This window comes from Muntiacus reevesi, chromosome 2, assembly GCF_963930625.1.
Source record: "Muntiacus reevesi chromosome 2, mMunRee1.1, whole genome shotgun sequence".
Classification (NCBI taxonomy): Eukaryota; Metazoa; Chordata; class Mammalia; order Artiodactyla; family Cervidae; genus Muntiacus; species Muntiacus reevesi.
This window is the reverse complement of record NC_089250.1, coordinates 206,372,654-206,388,403: the sequence shown is the minus strand read 5'-3', so window position 1 is coordinate 206,388,403 and position 15,750 is coordinate 206,372,654. Positions and strand designations below refer to the sequence as shown.

General features: G+C 39.2%; 1 protein-coding gene across 2 annotated transcripts in view; it reads right to left on the bottom strand.

Annotated features, from left to right (window-relative positions):
- Positions 1-15,750, bottom strand: part of TPST1 (tyrosylprotein sulfotransferase 1) — a 106,133-nt gene that overhangs the window by 34,183 nt on the left and 56,200 nt on the right. The window lies entirely within an intron of this gene.

The following is a 15,750-nucleotide window of genomic DNA, read 5'->3' as shown; positions in this document are numbered from 1 at the left end:
TCATTCAAACACAGTATTCTAATAAATGGTTAAAAAATCTTTTCCTTTACGTTTTCAATCTCTCACTGAAGACAAACATTATCTAATGAAGAATCCCTCAAAGGGGCTACACTCCTTCAAAAATACACAAGAGAAAATAAAATGATTCTTCCCTGGGATTCTGTGAGGCTACTTGATCCAGGTTTCCTCCCTGCCTTGATGGCCACCTTCTTCTTTCTCTCTCAAAAATGCCTCCAGGACTCCACTGCTCTCTTCACTCTATATATTTTCCCGGTATGGCTTCACCTCTATGATCTTTTTTTGATATTTCTAACCTGAGTGAAGAACATCCTAGTATGTCTAGGACAGGTCCAGTTTATATCAGTTGCCCCCAGCTTAATAATGAACAGCACATGACACTCACACCCATAAATATCCAAGTTTGTATGATATATTATACGGTCACCCTACCCATATACCCTGCACACACCCAAACACTAAGATGGTCCAAAACTGGACCCCTCATCTTCTGTTCAAAATCCACTCCTCTTCATGTACATCCTATCTTTTATTTTTCCATTTATTTTTATCAGTTGGAGGCTAATTACTTTACAATATGGTAGTGGTTTTTGTCATACATTGACATGAATCAGCCATGGATTTACATGTGTTCCCCATCCCGATCCCCCCTCCCCCCTCCCTCTCCATCCCATCCCTCTGGGTCTTCCCAGTGCACAGCAATGAAACAAGTGTACTATCAAGGGTGAAACAGATCACCAGCCCAGGTTGGATGCATGAGACATGTACATCTTATCTTGATAAATGGCACCACCACCTGTCTACAAAGCAAACCCAGAGATCTCGGACGGGACAGGGAGAAAGCAAGATCACTCCCAAATTACTCAAGTGCTGGAGGCTCTATCTTTGAATAGGAAAATCTCTCCCACTAGTCTTACCGCCACTAACCTTAGTTCATGTCACCATCATTTCTCACCCAGATTACTACAAAAGCCTTCTAATTTTCCTGCATTTAAGTAGCTGGTTTCCTTGTCCAGCTATCTTATCCTTCCACCAGACTATAATGCAGGGCAAGGTTTTATTAAAAAGGGCTTCCCAGGTGGCTCAGTGGTAAAGAATCCGCCTGCCAAAGAAGAGAAGCAGGAGACGTCGGTTGGATCCCTGGGTAGGGAAGGTCCCCTGGAGGAGGAATTAGCAACCCACTCCAACCCACTCTGGATAATCCCATGGACAGAGAAACCTGGTCGGCTACAGTCCATTGGGTCACAGAGCTGGATGCAACTGAGCGACAATGAACACATATGCACACAATGGTGTAAATACTCCCACTATGGCTAATTTGAAGCTACCAACATAATATCATCAACCACAGAGTTGAGAAGAGATGCACAAAAAAGGTTTCTCTATGCTGGAAAAGATTGAAGGTGGGAGGAGAAGGGGACAACAGAGGACGAGATGGTTGGATGGCATCACCGACTCAATGGACATGAGTTTGAGCAAGCTCCAGGACAGAGAAGTCTGGTGTGCTGCAGCCCATGGGGTCGCAAAGAGGCAGACATGACTCAGCGACTGAACAACAAACAGCTGAGGCAATCCAGCTCCAACAGACCACTGGGTATATAGGGCCACAGTCTCTTATCCAAAATTCTGAAATCCAAAAAGTTCCCCAAACTAAACATTTTCCTGTAACTCATATGGCAGTAAAACATAACCTGAACTGGTAAGAATCTATTTATAGTATTTATTCTTCTTGGTGTAAACAATCAGTCTTTGATGCAGAAATATGTACTTGATTACAGAGTGCTGACCCAGAATGCACAGAGGATGTTAAGTGTCATGTACATCATATGACTTTCTAGAGCCCAAAAACTTCTGAATTCTAAAACACATCTGTGTTAATCAATGAAGTCGTACATAAGGTCTTGTATGTCGTGACTGGGAAGTTGGATTTATCTTGAAAATAATGGGGAATGATAGAAGGGTTTTTATTACCTAACTGACAAGACCAGATTTTATTACAGAACTGACAAGACCAGATCATCCTTATCTGCATTCAATACTGATAACTATGGGAAGAGTAGATTGAAGGAAGGGGTAACTGCAGTCAGAAAAACCAGTGAAGACGTTCAAGTATATATTGAAAGAAATGAGAAATGATTAAAGCTTCAACTACTGTAAATGACATAGAGATGGAAAGAAAAAAATCTGCACAGATTTTTTAAACTGATAAGACAGTGGTCAATTAGATATGGGGAGGAGAGAAAGGAGTCTAGATGAATTCATATTTGACTTGAAGGAATGAAGGTACAATAGTATCATTCCTTACAATAGACAACATAGAGGAAAAGTTAGGTATTACTGCTTAGTTTCATTTCAGATGTAGGGAACAAAGGAGAAGAGATAAATTTTTTAGTAGTCAGGAAGTTTCCAAAAGTCTAAAGGAAACCTAGAGCTGACTCAGACTGAAATGTAGTATGCATTCAGTAAAAAGCAGCTATTATTATTTTTGTATCCAGATTGTAGCACTGAATCAGAAGAAAAGTGAAAGTCATTATTTATTATGATTACATAAATGATTTACAGATAAAGTTCAACCATCTCGTGTCTGACAGAGAGAATTCTAAAATGAAAAGGCTTTTTGTTATGTAACCACTGAGTCACAAGCTCCATTAGTAATGAAAGCAGTTGCTATGACTTCTTAAGGAGAAGAACTTGGGAAGTTGCATAGTGATCAGGTGTTTCTCTTTAAGGGAGCAGCCAGGAGAGATAAGAAAGCCTTCCTCAGTGATCAATGCAAAGAAATAGAGGAAAACAACAGAATGGGAAAGACTAGAGATCTCTTCAACAAAATTCGAGATACCAAGGAACATTTCACGCAAAGATGGGTTCGATAAAGGACAGAAATGGTATGGACCTAACAGAAGCAGAAGATATTAAGAAGAGGTGGCAAAAATACACAGAAGAACTGTACAAAAAAGATCTTCACGACCCAGATAATCACAACAGTGTTATCACTCACCTAGAGCCAGATTTCCTGGAATGTGAAGTCAAGTGGGTCTTAGAAAGCATCACTACGAACAAAGCCAGTGGATGTGATGGAATTCCAGTTGAGCTATTTCAAATCCTGAAAGACGATGCTATGAAAGTGCTGCACTCAATACGCCAGCAAACTTGGAAAACTCAGCAGTGGCCACAGGACTGGCAAAGGTCAGTTTTCATTCCAATCCCTAAGAAAGGCAATCCCCCAAAATGCTCAAACTACTGCACAATTGCACTCATCTCACATGCTAGTAAAGTAATGCTCAAAATTCTCCAAGCCAGGCTTCAACAATAACATGAACCGAGAACTTCCAGATGTTCAAGCTGGTTTTAGAAAAGGCAGAGGAACCAGAGATCAAATTGCCAATATCTGCTGGATCATCGAAAAAGCAAGAGAGGTCCAGAAAAACATCTATTTCTGCTTTATTGACTACGCGAAAGCCTTCGACTTTGTGGATCACAATAAACTCTGGAAAATTCTTCAAGAGATGGGAATACCAGACCACCTCACCTGCCTCTTGAGAAACCTATATGCAGGTCAGGAAGCAACAGTTAGAACTGGACATGGAACAACAGACTGGGTCCAAATAGGAAAAGGAGTACGTCAAGACTGTATATTGTCACCCTGCTTATTTAACTTATATGCAGAGTACATCATGAGAAACGCTGGGCTGGAAGAAGCAGAAGCTGGAATCAAGATTGCCAGGAGAAATATCAGTAACCTCAGATATGCAGATGACACCACGCTTACGACAGAAAGTGAAGAGGAACTAAAAAGCCTCTTGATGAAAGTGAAAGAGGAGAGTGAAAAAGTTGGCTTAAAGCTTAACATTCAGAAAACTAAGATCATGGCATCTGGTCCCATCACCTCATGGGAAACAGATGGGGAGACAGTAGAGACAGTGTCAGACTTTATTTTTTGGGGGCTCCGAAATCACTGCAGATGGTGATTGCAGCCATGAAATTAAAAGATGCTTACTCCTTGGAAGGAAAGTTATGACCAACCTGGATAGAATATTAAAAAGCAGAGACATTACTTTGCCAACAAAGGTTCATCTGGCCAAGGCTATGGTTTTTCCAGTGGTCATGTATGGATGTGAGAGTTGGACTGTGAAGAAAGCTGAGCACTGAAGAATTGAAGCTTTGAACTATGATGTTGGAGAAGACTCTTGAGAGTCCCTTGGACTGCAAGGAGTTCCAACCAGTCCATCCTAAAGGAGATCAGTCCTGGGTGTTCATTGGAAGGACTGATGCTGAAGCTGAAACTCCAGTACTCTGGCCACCTCATGTGAAGAGTTGATTCATTGGAAAAGACCCTGATGCTGGGAGGGCTTGAGGGCAGGAGGAGAAGGGGACGACAGAGGATGAGATGGCTGGATGGCATCACCGACTCAATGGGCATGAGCTTGAGTCAACTCTGGGAGTTGGTGATGGACAGGGAGGCCTGGCGTGCTGCGAAATTCATGGGGTCACAAAGAGTCGGACATGACTGAGCGATTGAACTGAACTGAAAGGCATTTTATGTTGATTGAGCATAAAATTCAAATTAAATATTTTTTGAGCCCACTATGTGTCAAGTGTTAGATATTAAGGATGCAAACATGACATGACTAGGTCATGGCCCTCTTCTCAAGAAGCTCAGAGTCTGTTAAGAGAGATAAACATATGCAGCATGATAAATGTGATGTCAGAGGTTAGAAATCATATTATGGGAATGTAGATAACAGAACTAGGCCATTCTTCTCCTGGAGTGGGACATGAGTCAGCATAAATTACCAATAGCTAGAGCAAATGTTAGTAATCTATGGGTCACAGCCCAAATCCAGTCCTACTGCCTATTTTTATCTGTCCTTCAAGTTATGAAGGGCTTTATACTTTAAACGGTTTTTTAAAAAATCAAAAGTATATTTTATAACATGTGAAAATCATATGAAATTCAAATTTCTAAAGTTTTACTAGAACACAGCCACACTCACTTGTTTACATACTGTCCATGGCTGCTTCTGTGCCACAACAGCAGAGTTGAGTAGCTGAGGTAAAGAGCTTGTAGTGGGACTTCCTTGTGGTGGTCCCCTGGTTAAGAATCTGCCTGCCAACGCAGGGGACACAGGTTTGATCTCTGGTCCAAGATGATTCTGAGGCCGCGAGACAACTACTGCTACTAATAGTCGTGCCATGCACCACAGCTGCTCAGTCAGCACTGCAGAGCCCGTGACTCACAATCCCTGACCATACAATTCCCCAGACTTAAAATATTTATTATCCAGCCCTTTGCAGAAAAAATTAATCAACCCCAATCTAAGACTGTATCTTAAGGGCACGGAGGGTCTGAGGCAGGTGGCGGTCTCAGGGGACAGTCTTCCTCAAGAAGGACCACATCAGCTTTCACACACGAGAGCCTAGTGCATTAGAGAGCGACACATGAGAGCTAAGGATGTATTTGGAGCAGCTTTTGGGTGCGGAGGGAGAGAGGGCAGGAAAGAAACACACCATTTACTCTGTACTTACCAGATTCAAGAAACACATTTGTTGTGTGATGAATAAGATAGGGTAAAATAAAACAGGAAACAAACTGAAAAAACAAGAGAAAGTGTGATCCCAATCCTCCAGGAGGTCACTGCAGGTTGGGGAGCCACACAAACTTCCCACTCTTAAACTCAGAGAATTGCTTTGTAATTCCAAATCAAGCCTTTTGGCTCATTTTTTTTCTTTCTTCCCATGGTTTCTAGGTATTTAGTCTGCCTTTTCTTCTAAGAGGCAGCAAGACGTAACGGGGAGAATGTGGACCTGGAAGTCGGGCCTGTGTGCTCTAGCTTTGTGATCTATGCAATTCTGATCCTCAGAGACTGGAGATAATGACCACTAGTAGGTAGAGACACAGTTTGTAAAACATTGTTCAGAAGCACAGACTGGCAAACTATGACCCAAATCTGACCTGCTTTTTGTTTTACAAATAAAAGTATTATTGGGACAAAGCCACACCCACCCGCTTCTATACTATCTACGGCTGCTTTTGTGCTGACATCAAAGCTGAACAGTCATGAGAGAAATCATATGGCCCAAAAAGGCAAAAACGTCTGGTCCTTTACAGAAGTTTGCCATTCTCTGTTCAACAGGATACAGTTAGGTCTTCCTTGGTGGTCCAGTGATGAAGAATCTGCCTGCCAACGTCGGGGACTGGGGTTCAATCCCAGGTTTGGGAAGACTCCAACTAAGCCCATGTGCTACCACTGCTGAAGCCCATTGTCTAGTCCCCGTGTTCTGTAACAACAGAAGCCACGGCAAGGAGAAGCCCACACACCACAACTAGAGGGTAGCCCCTGCTTGTTGCAACTAGAGAAAGCCTGTGCACAGCAATGAGAGACCCAGAGCAGCCAAGCATAAATAAATAAAAACATAAATAAATATTTGTAAAAAGAAAACAGTTATTTGAGAGCTATGAACTTCTTCCAGAGAATTGAATTTTCTTCTCCAGACAACAATCTGCAGGCTGGACGGAGTTCACCCAATCGCCTTTATTCCTTCAGTCCTTCCAGAAGTTAACACTTAGGCCTGAAGAATACCTGAGTATAAACTAGTTATCACTCCCATACCCTCTAGTCTCACAGGGACCATAAAACAGAGCCTGACAGATATATATTTCAACATCCACATCCCAGGCACAGCACTGCAAGGCAAGATATCTGTGAATGTTCCGGCAAGGAGCTTGAAGCAGGAGTCTTAAGTGTCCAGGCTCCCCTACTGTGCAGCATTCACAGTGGAAGGCACTCTTCCTCGGGGAATGGGGACAGTGCCAAAGTCTTGAATGACTGAGGTGAACATTATTCTCCAAGGCACTCATTTTAAAAGTATGGAGCTTCCACACATCTTAGTTAAACACTACAGCTAGGCAGGCTGCCAAACCACAGGTCTGAATTATGATATGCAGCAACTACTACAGGAAACTAAATCCTCTGGACTAAAGCATCAGGGCTGAAATGGACATGCAAAACAGAATGGGTAAAAGAGTAACATAATCCACACAGCTAGACTTATTAGAGTAAAAAGATGAAACACCATTAAAAGTCATGTTTTCAAAGTCTATTTCACTCTTAGAAAGTGCTCAGGTTATGTCTTGTGAAAGTGAATTTTTAAATGTGTACACAACAGAAATTCAATTTTGTAAAAATGTGTTAAAATTAATATATGCGTGTTTTACATATATGCATAGAAGCACAGTAAAATGCTCCAAATGAGATATGATTGTGATTTTTATTAATACATTCTCATCTGCCTTCTCAGCATCTTCCCCTTTTCTATGATAAACCATCTTTCTTTTTTAAGCCCATGTAATAGTGGGATGCGTAGGATCACGAAGATTCACTCCGAAGTCTAATTATTATCTCAAGTTCAACATAGTCCAAACTGAACTCCTACTCTTACCTCCCAAATCTACTATGCCCACAGCCCTCCCCATCTCAGTTAAAGCAGCTCTATTCTTCTGCCTGTGCAGGATAACACAAAGTAAAAGTGGAGTTGTCTTTTGACTATTCTCTTTCTCTCATACTCCACATCTACTTCATCAGAAAAGCTTGTCAACTATCCTTCAAAAGGTATCCAAATATGATCACTTCTCATTAATGTCACTGCTACTCCCCTGATTCAAGCCAACACTGTCTCTTGCCTGGATTTCTACCATATTATTCTACTAGTCTCCCTGCTTCTTTCTTTATGTCTCTGTGATCTATTTTCATCACACAAGCATACGGAGCCTTTAAAAATACAAGGCAGATCTTGTCACTCCTCTACTCAAAATCCTGCAAACTCCACCCGCCCCCACCCCACCAATGTCAAGATTCCAAATCCACATCCTGAACATGAGAGGGAATCTGAGGAACCGCAGAATATTGTTTCATCTTGCCAAATGTTCTCTAAAAACAAAGAAACCAGATAGCAAAATCAAAACCTCATAACCAACATTTAAAACAAAACTAGGTGACAAAGTAGCCCCACAAACCCCCAAATTCAAGTGTGGAAACGGCCAGCACAGCCACAGTACTGCACGGAAGGACTGTTTCTGTGGGAGGAAAGAGAGGGAAGCAACATGGCATATGAGAGATAGTTGTACTCTGAAAACCAGAACAGACCAGTCTGAAAACACTAAAGCGGAAGGGGTTTCACCCAAACCAAAAGATGAGAGTAAGAGGCCCTCGTAAGTTGAGAAAGGGATCAGTAGGCTGGGAAAAATGAACTCTTAAAACCAACCAGCCAAAGCTCCTATCCAAGATGGGGCACCACACTGAAGGGAAACTTCTGGAGAAGAATTAGAATAGGGACAGAGGCAAAGGAGTGAGCAAGTTCAGATACCTTTGACAGGGGGGTACAGAGCCAGGAATCTCAGTAAAGCAAGTCATATTATTTAATACTTTACCAAAAAATGAGAAGAGGGTGATCTGTGCAATTGATAAAGATATCCTGAATGATTACTCCTTCTAAAAGTTTAAGAAAATTATTTTTATGTACAAATGAACAAGAAAATACAGGACCAAATCTCAAGGGTTTTTTTATTATAAGGAAAAAAGGAAATAACATCCCTAAGTATAAGGAAAAGCCGTCAGAAAGACATGGCCACCAAATATTAAAACTGTAACTTACTGTTTTATTTTTTAAAAAAGATTTACTTGGTTGTGCCAGGTCTTAGATGCAGCATGCGGGATCTAGTTCCCTGACCAGGGAGTGAATCCTGGACGCCCCTGCAATAGGAGTGTGGCGTCTTAGCCACTGGACCACCAGGGAAGTCTGTAACTTACTAAGTTCTTTCTTAGCATAAACACAAATTTTTTTGCATTTTTAAAATTTTTTTATTTTGTATTGGAGTATGGCTGATTAACAATGTTGTAACAGTTTCAGGTGGGCAGCAAAGGGACTCAGTCATTTATATGTGTGTGTGTGTGTGTGTATATATATATATATATACACCTCATAACTTACTATTTTTAAATAGCTAAAAGACATTAAGAAAATGATATAAAATAGGAAAGAACAACATAAATCATAAGTATAAAAACTCAGAAATGAAGTGACAGAACTTGGGAAAATCAGAAATGAAAAAAGATAATTTCATAAATGAAGACTAATCTTGAAAGAAAAATAAATATAATAGATACTCTTAAAAAATATTAAAAGTGAAATAGAATAATGTTTTCAAAAGACTTAAATGCTTTCCAATTTTAAATTAATTTAAAAAACAAAATAGAAGAAATACTAAAGAATAAAACATTAATGAAGAAATAAAATTCAAGACAAAGTGATCAAATTATGAAGGCCAAATAAAGAACAAAAGGGAACTCAGAAAATGAATAATAGGAAGTAGAAAATGAAAGTTAAGAAACACTAAAAATCAAAATTCAAAGAAAACACTCTTTAAAAAAAGTTTAACTACATGACTGACAATGTAAATGGTCTATCTGAGAATATCTGCTTTTTAATGATGAGTATCAATACATGTTCCAGTAAAATTAAAGATACAAATAAAGACTCAAAGTTAGATTATCAGACTTTCTGACATCAACACTTGTTACCAGAAGAAAATGGAGCAATCTATTTAACATTCACATAGAAGAAAATTGAGCCAAGAATTTTATATCCAGCAAAACTGACTTTCAGGTATAAAGGGTGCAAAGAAGCTGTTATCAAAATCAAGGACTCAGGGAATGTTGTTTCCACGGACACCTTCTGAAGAATCTATTAGAGCGTAAGTTGGCAAACTAAACTTACTCTGTAAAAGACTAGACAGCAAATGTTTTAGGCTTTCAAGCCACATTCTCTGTTGTACATTTTCCTTTTAAAAAAATTTACAACCTTTTAAAACTTCATAAATATCATTACTGGGGTTTCCCAAGTGGCACAGTAGCAAAGAATTCACCTGCCAGGTTTCAATCCCTGAGTCGGGAAGATCTCCCAGAGTAGGAAATGGCAATGGGTTTCAGTATTCTTGCCTGGAAAATTCCATGGACAGAAGGAGTTTGAGAGGCTACAGTCCATGGGGCCACAAAGAGTTAGACATGACTGAGTGACTGAACATGAACACAAAAAACCATTATTAGCTCACAGGTCATTCAAAAACAGGTAGCAAGCCAGTTTGCCAATCTCTGTACTATAAAATCAGTTTCAGACTAAAATAACTATAGGTATGACAAAGGACTCAAATTTCTTGACCAGGTAGAAGTCCTGAAACATGATTTTCTGCCAAAGGAAACTAGGACATATTGAAGAAATGATTCCAGATTTGAGGTGAGCCTATAACATCTCATCATGCCAGAGAGCTAGGAAGTTATTAGACATTATTATGGTCATGGCAAAAGTACACAGACACCAATTTGAAGAAGTTTCTAGTGGCCAGAGATGGGACAATTTGAACTTCAATAAAAATAACAACTGCAATAGACTGAAATCATTAAATTGGTCTCTTAAGAAGATACACCAAGGAACCAAACTCATTTCCTTAAAAACTAGCAAATAAAGAATAAGAATTAGGGACTTCCTGGTGGTCCAGTGTTTAAGACTCCATGCTCCAAGTGCAGGGGGCACTGGTTTGATACCTGATGGGGGAACTAAGATCCTGCATGTCACACAGTGTGGCCAAAACGATAAAAATAAAAAATAAGATGCTAAGAACGTACATTAAACAATCTGTTTTGGAAAAAAAAGAATAAGAATCAAGTATTTACCATGCCATTTTCCTATGTGAACTGTAACCCTGGAAAACCAAATAAAAGATACAAGAAGGTATCTTGTTATAAAATTTTTCCAATTAATAAACAGAAATCTGAATTGGAATACAAAAATTTTGTAAGATCCAAAAAATTGATGAATCCAGGCACTGAAGACCAATGGTTGCTAAAATTACAAAAAGAAAGAAAACAACACATAATGATGGCCTTGCCAAATCAGATTTCTACAGATCTTGAGTCTTTGGATTCAGCTGCCAATTTGCACAAAGTACAGAATCAGAAGAATATGTTGGGGCTTTCCTGGGAGCTCAGCACTAAAGAATCTGACTGCCGATGCTGAAGACACAGATTCTGTTCCTGGCCCAAGAAGATCCCACATGCCGTGGAGCAACTCAGCCTGTGCACCACAACTATTGAGCCCTCGCATAGAGCCTGTGCTCTGCAACGAGAAGCCAGCACAGCGAGCAGCCCGTGCATTGCAATGAGAGAAAAGCCTGAGCATCAGCGAAGACCCAGCACAGCCAAAAATAAATAAATAAAACGATAAACCACAGTACCATAAGAAAAAGAATATACTGAATAATCAGCAGTTTGACTGAAAAAATTTTGTAATCATCAAAATTCAGATTAGTAACTTTACAGGCTAAATGACTCAAGCTCTTCAAAAAATAAAATGTAAGGTAAAGAATGTTTTTGGCATGCCACACCATTTGCAGGTTCTTAGTTACCTGACCAGGGACTGAACCTGGGTCACTGCAGTGAAAGCACAGAGTCCTAACCACTGAACAACCAGAGAACTCCCTGGAAACCTTTAGATTAAAAGAAACTTAAAAGATACGTTAAATTATTTTTAATGAGTGAGGCTATAATATATAGCGATGCATATTTGGGTGATAAAACTATAAAGGAACAAAAGAAGGTGATTTCTATAGAAGTGCCAGAGTAGTGGATAGTCTGGTGGGGGAAGAGAAGATTTGAGTTAGGATACATAGAAAGGCTTCTGGACTGACTAACATAGTCCAATTTCATGATATTGGTGATAGTTATAAGGGTGTCTGCCTTATTAAAATTATTAAACTAACTTTAAAGCATATTTATCATTTATTTGGCTGCATGAGGTCTTAGTTGTGGCATGTGGGAACTAGTTCTCTGACCAGTGATATAATCCCAGCTCCCTGCATTGGGAGCATGGAGTCCTAGCTACAGAACCACCAGGAAACTCTCCCTTAAACTAACTTTTAAATAGTTCTTATGATGGTCTGCAAGGTCCTACATAAAATAAGGTAGCTGACTTTTACTCCCATGTCTATCCTGTTTCAGCCCCACTGACCTTTTTGCAATTGCTTGCCTAGGCCACGCATCTCCTCACTGGCATCTTTACAGAGGCTGTTTCCTCTGCCTGGAACACTCCCCAGATATCCACTTAGCTAAGTCCCTCACCTTCTTCAAGACTTTCCTCAGATCTCACCTTCTCAATGAAGCATACCCTGACCACTCTATTTAACTACTAATACAACCTGCCCCTCAAAATCTCCTAGGTCATGGTCCCCTTCATTCTTCTGATCTTTCTTTTTTCTGTGTTTATAACCTCCTAATATACTATTTTTTTTTAATTTAGTATAGATTTGTTGGTGCCTCCTCTCATGAAGGCAGGAATTTTTCTGTTTCGTTCACTTGCTCTTGCTTTCCCACAGGGCTCTGCTCCAACTGTCACCTTACTGATGAAGACTTCCTTCTGTCCCTAACCCCAGGTCTTGGCAACTACCTATTTTCTGCTTTCTCTCTTCAGCATTTATTGCGCTCTGTTTAGACGCTCAGTCGTGTTCCACTCTTTGTGACTCCGTGGACTGCAGCCTGCCAGACTCCTCTGTGCATGGGGATTCTCCAGGCAAGAATACTGGAGGGGGATGCCATGCCCTTCTCCAGGGGATCTTCCCAACTCAGGGATCAAATCCAGGTTTTCTGCCTGGTAGGCAGATTCTTTCCCGTCTGAGCCACCAGGGAAGCCCTTAGCACTTATTACTACCTGACAAAATAGACATTTAACTTGCCTATTTTTTTTTATGGGTAACTCCCAAATGCTAATGTAAGTTCCATGAAAAAAGTGTTTGTTATTTTGTTTTGTTAACTGCTATAACCCCAGCATGTAGAACTTTGGTAGCACTAGTGGTAAAGAACCCGACTGTCAACACAGGAGACATAAGAGATGCGGGTTTGATCCCTGGCTTGGGAAGATCCTCTGGAGAAGCGATAGCAACCCACTCCAGTATTCTTGCCTGGAGAATCCCATGGACAGAGAAGCCTAGTGGGCTTCAGTCCATAAGGTAGCACAGAGTCAGACATGACTGAAACAACTTAGCATGCAAATATAATGCCAGAATGTAAAACATTACCTGACACACAATAGGTGCTCAGTTAAAAACATTTAGGTGAAATTCAAGTAGACTTTTCTATTCTTTAAGTTTTTTTAATGAATGACAACTGAAGTTTGCCAAGAGCTTTTTCAGCATTGAATGATGTGATCATATGGTTTTCTCTTTATTGATGTAGTGATTTAATAGATTTTCTGATAGGAATCATTCTTTCATTTTTGAAATGAAAACTATTTGATGATAACTGCTTATCAGTCTTGATACACTGCTGAATTTTGTTTACTAATATTTATGATTTTGGCATCAATGTGTATATAAGAAAATTGGTGTCAGGTTTCCCTCTCTGTAACTTCTGTTGGGTTCTGTCATTAAATCATGGTTTCATAAAATGAACTGGGGAGTTTTGCAATTTTTTCTCTATAACCTCAATTAATTTAAACAGGCTTGGATTCATCTGTTTTCTAAAAGTTAGAAATCAGTTCTTGATCATCCACAACTTTTTTAATGGTATCTCTTAGTCACATTTTCAATCTCTTTGAAGCTAATCAACCTATTTAAGTTCTCCATCTATCCTGAAAAATCAGCTATTGTCTCTAGGCTTTCAATTTATTACAAAAGTCCTTCCATTCTCAGTCCTAAGCATTCTCACACAATTCTTTTATATCTGTGATTATATCTCCTTTCTCATGATTTATGTGATATATATTTGCTCTCTTAGACCTTTATCAATACTGCAAAGTTTAATCGATCATCTCAAATACTGACTTTGGTTTTTATTTATTCTTTCTACTATTTTTCTCTCTTTAATTTTTTTTATTTTATTTTTCTCTCTTTTATTAATTTCAGCTCTTAGCTACATTGACTTTAGGATCCAATACCACTATTCCTTTATGAAAGATATTGCCACTGTCCTAAGTTCCCATATGATTTGGGTCTATTTCTTATTTATCATTTATCAGGACAGATCAATCTTGATTCATACACAAGAATATTTTACTATTAAAGTACTGAGGAAAGTCTCATTAGAAGGGGCAATGAGGCTTTGATAGTAGCATTAAACCAGAGGTCCCATAATATATGTTTAGTTGAGGCTAAGCAAGAAACATAGGTATCTAATGTAAGCTCACTGCAATGTGATAATGTGTGTATGCATTCCTGGGCTATCCCCCACCCAGAGAATATATGTTCCATAAGGACAGGAATTTTTGTCTCTTTTGCTGCTATACATAAACTGCCTACAACAGTCCTAGGCACATAATAAGAGGGTGATAAGTATTTATTGAATAAACCCATTTCTGATTCTTCAGATAAAAGCAGCATTTTTAGGTTTAGATTAATAGCACAAGATCAAGAAATTAAAAAAATCTCTCCCCTCCCCTGATTACCCTTCCTCTCCACTGTTCCTGGTCATATCTCAGGGCTCATTCTTCAGTTCCTTGACATTCTGGGATGAAAGCAGCTCTGCTGTGGTTTTGTCTCTGGTTGTTTTCTCTGTGTAGCAACATCCTGATGTTTGACCAGACTTGCATTCTTCGAAACAAACACATTTCATTTCTTTTTTATGATTCACAAGTAGTTGTAAAAACACTGGCACTTCATTTCTTGAAAGTTCCCTCACTTGTTCATTCTGCTTTGTTCCTCCAGCATGAAATAATAGACCCAAGTTGGTTAAAGGTTGCTAATAACTGCCCTTAGTCTATTCTGGACTTCAGGAATAAAATAGTTAATTATTGCATGCATGCATGCTCAGTTGCTAAATTGTTGATGATTATGATCCTATGGACTGTAGCCTGCCAGGCTCCTCTGTCCAAGGGATTTCCCAGGCAAGAATATTGGAGTGGGTTGCCATTTCCTTCTCCAGGAGATATTCCTGAACCAGAGACAGAACTCGTGTCTTCTGCATTGGTAGGTGGATTCTTTACCACTGAGCCACTTGGGAAGCCCCTATTTAATTATTATCTAAAAGCAAATAAGGTAATCAGCAGATTCATCATTAAAATTAGGTGTATGTTTTTATCTCCTAAAGGTAAATTGTTTTAACATGTTATATTTTAATTTCAGGCTTTTAGCAGTTAGAAGAAAGGAAACTGTAGTTGGAATTTTCTTACACAGTGGTTGAATTGTATAGTATTATTTATTCCTATTTAAATAACACTGAAGAGCAAGAAGGATATATATATTTCTTCAAGGTCTTAAATTATCTTTCACAAGTACAAGCAGAATTTCAAGAACAATAACTTTTATAAGGTGTTTAACTTAAATTTTTATGAGTATGCCCGAGTAACCACCATCCAGAACAAGATAAAGAACACTTCCAGACTCCAAACTGGCTTCTTTGTGTTACATCACAGTAGTAGCCCTATGATAACTATTGTTTTAACTACTACATAGATTGGTTTTATCTACTTTTGAACTTCATATAAATGGAAACACATTATAAATTCATTTGTGTCTGGGTTTTTATGAAAAGCACAGTATTTGTGAGATTCAACCATGTTACATCAGCAATCTGTTCTTTGCTGAATAGTATCTTATCACATGAATATACCACATTATCCATTCCCCTGCTGATGGACATTTGGATTTATTTCCAACTTCGGGCTCTTTGTATAAACAGTGCTGCTATACAT